Here is a 2745-nt window from a genome sequence, read left to right as displayed (position 1 = left end):
TCCCAATCCATGTTATCCTTCATTTCCCCAGTGCATAATCAAATTCTCCAAACACAGCGTTCTCAGGTCCCAGCCCAGATCTTGGAGCCTCCCGAGAGGGATATGCTAAAAAAAGAAAGAAAAACATTACATTGCCAACTGAAGTGAGTGCTGAAAGGAAGGAGATGCCAGGAGCACTTAAACAGGAATCCGAGACCAGGGGACGCTCGGGTATGTGTTTTCAATCCCCAGATGGGAGACGTGTTCATTGGGAAATGACTGCCATTCACTGCTAGTTTTAGACCTTGTAGCTGATGTCCCAGAAAGTGAAATGGCCATGACAAGGACATCCCCATCTGTGTTAGAACTTTCTTCTTGGATTGACGGATTAGTGCAGCTCATGGTAAACTGGTGCCACTCCTCCTTTGGCTCCGAAATCTACATTTGCAGTTCAAACCTGCAAAGATGGAAATAAGCAATTTTGCATAGGCAACAGGTTCTGTTGGCAGCAAGGGGTGTTATTTGGGAAAACCTATACATCAAGGGGTCCAGGACTCTGTTGGGTGCTGAAGGATGTCCTGCAGCTCCACACCCTGGTGCAGAACATCTGTTCCATGAGAGCAGCATCCCACAGCCCTGTGCCAGTCCTGGGCATGGTATCTGCTGGCACTGCCCAGCCTGGTGCCATGCCACGGGGATGCTCCTGCTGTTCACACTGCACAGAGGGACCAGGACTAGGCTCCAGCTGGGGCTAAAAGGGGAGCTGATGGGGATGTTCGACATCAGCTGAGCTATCCCAAATTCTGCTGTTTCAGGGTGAAACTTCAGTTATCCAGCTACAGCCTCTGCAAACAATGGGCCTACAGGTGCCCCGGGGAGGCTGTCACCTCCTGGGCTCCATAATGGGGAGGGATGAGCTCTGACCACAGCGCAGATGCTGATTCACAGGGATATCTCCCAGCACTGTTGGCTTGGGCTGCTGGGGAAACATAACCTTTTGCAGCACATTCCAGATCTCTGCTAAAAAGCAATTATTGATGCTTTTACCTCTCTGCAGAGCCTCACAAATAAAAGATCATGGTGCTGCAACAGGTGAGGGAGAAGCATCCTGGGCTGTATGTCCTGTGCTGGCATCTTGTCTTGATCATCTGTGTGTCTGTGCATAGTTTATAATGTCACCTGAATGAATGGTGGCAAAGCTGGGAGATCAGAGGCTGGACAACGATGACAAAGCCATTTCCCTCTCAAAAGGATGCACCTAAGCAGATGATTCAGCTCCCATCCAAAATCCACAAGTTCAAAGCCAGCTGTTTCTCAGGATTGCTGGCACGTGGCAGGAGGATGGGAGGTAACACCAGCCGCTCTCCCGCTGTGTTGGGCCGGCACTGGCACTGCTCCCAGGGTGAGAGCCAGCCTAGTAGAAGCACAAAGCTCTAAATGTGGGGACTGAGGTTTTGCTGCCTGAAGTCACAGCTAAGAGGAGATTGTTCAGGCATCCCTGGATCCTTGTGTCATCCCTAGGTCCCAGTGTCATCATCCTAGCAATATTCCCAGGGGCACTCTTCTGTGCTGTGCAGTGAAAAGGATAAAAGGGCAGCAATAAGAGCAGGCTCAGCCTGTTGGAAACAATCCCTGCCCAGTGAGTTCTTGTCCCCCAGTGCCCAGTGAGCAGTGAGGGCTGAGCATCCCTGTTCCAGAGCCACCATGGGTACTGGAACAGGAGTGTGCAGCCAACCACTGCCTTGCTCAGCGAGCTGGAGCAGTCCTGAGCCCCCACAATAACTCTGTGGGAGCTGCCAGCCCAGTTGGCCATGGCTTGACCTTGTTGGTGTCCATGGATGTCACTTGCTTGGCCACCCAGAGGCCAAGGGGTGCACCTCACTTGCCCATGGCCAACATTCCCCACGACTGATTGCTCCTCATGCACTCAGTGATGTGCCAAGTCCAAACATCAACATGGGGCTGTGGCTGAGCGTGTGACCATGAGGGGCTGGGGACAAGGCAGAGGCCAATGCCTGCAGGCAGGGCTGCTGTGGCCACATGCCAGTGACCAAGCACGTACAGCGCAAGAAAAAGGCTGGGAAAATCTCTCAGACAAGCAAACGAAGATGGGCAAAAATACTTTCTGCACTAATTGCACTGCTCTAATGAGAAAACAGAGCACCAGGAGGAGGAGGGCAGTAGCCAGACAGTGCCTGGCACATTGCCCTTTTGGGGGCATGCTCTGGTTCTAATGGTGGTTAGGAAGGAGACAGGTGGTCTGTGCAGCTATTGCGAGTCCCTGTGTCCCCTCTCCTTTCAGTTTTACTTGCTTTTACTTCCAGTATTGAAAGTTCTTGTGATTTTTGTCACATGTCCACCAGCGTCCATCACTTCCCACAACACCACAGGGATCATCATCAGGTGGCCACACAAGGATGAAAACCCTTCCTTCTTTCTTTCTTCGGCTAACAAGCTCACAGCCCTCGTGATTTCTGAGGCAACCCAAGGCAGTGACCCCAAAGCGTTGGCCAGAGCTGTGTTCTGAAGGTACCGTGAGCAGGGGAGAGAGAGGGAGGCTTTTGCTCGGAGCTCATTTCTGTGCTCTTTACTGAATGCAGCAGTGGGGCGGGATGTGCGCAGCGCAGGCCGGTGCAGGGGCACGGCGAGACTGTGCAGGACAGCGTAAGGACAGTGTAAGGCCAGTGCAGGGGAGGTGCAGGGGCAGTAAAGGGGCAGTATACGGGCAGTAAAGGGACGGGACAGTCCGGGATAGTCTAGTCTAGT

General features: G+C 52.7%; 1 protein-coding gene across 1 annotated transcript in view; it reads left to right on the top strand.

The window, feature by feature from the left end:
• The first annotated feature begins 2489 nt into the window (after positions 1-2489).
• The window catches only part of LOC103611397 (zinc-binding protein A33-like), a 6703-nt gene continuing 6447 nt past the window's right edge, over positions 2490-2745 (top strand). Inside the window, exon 1 of the mRNA XM_017728094.1 lies at positions 2490-2508. The gene's annotated coding sequence lies outside the window, so the exon portion shown is untranslated. The remainder of the gene's footprint in view (positions 2509-2745) is intronic.

Source organism: Corvus brachyrhynchos, unplaced genomic scaffold (genome assembly GCF_000691975.1).
Source record: "Corvus brachyrhynchos isolate BGI_N302 unplaced genomic scaffold, ASM69197v1 scaffold21, whole genome shotgun sequence".
Lineage (NCBI taxonomy): Eukaryota > Metazoa > Chordata > Aves > Passeriformes > Corvidae > Corvus > Corvus brachyrhynchos.
The sequence above is the reverse complement of the archived record's forward strand: the minus strand, read 5'-3'. Positions and strand labels throughout refer to the sequence as shown.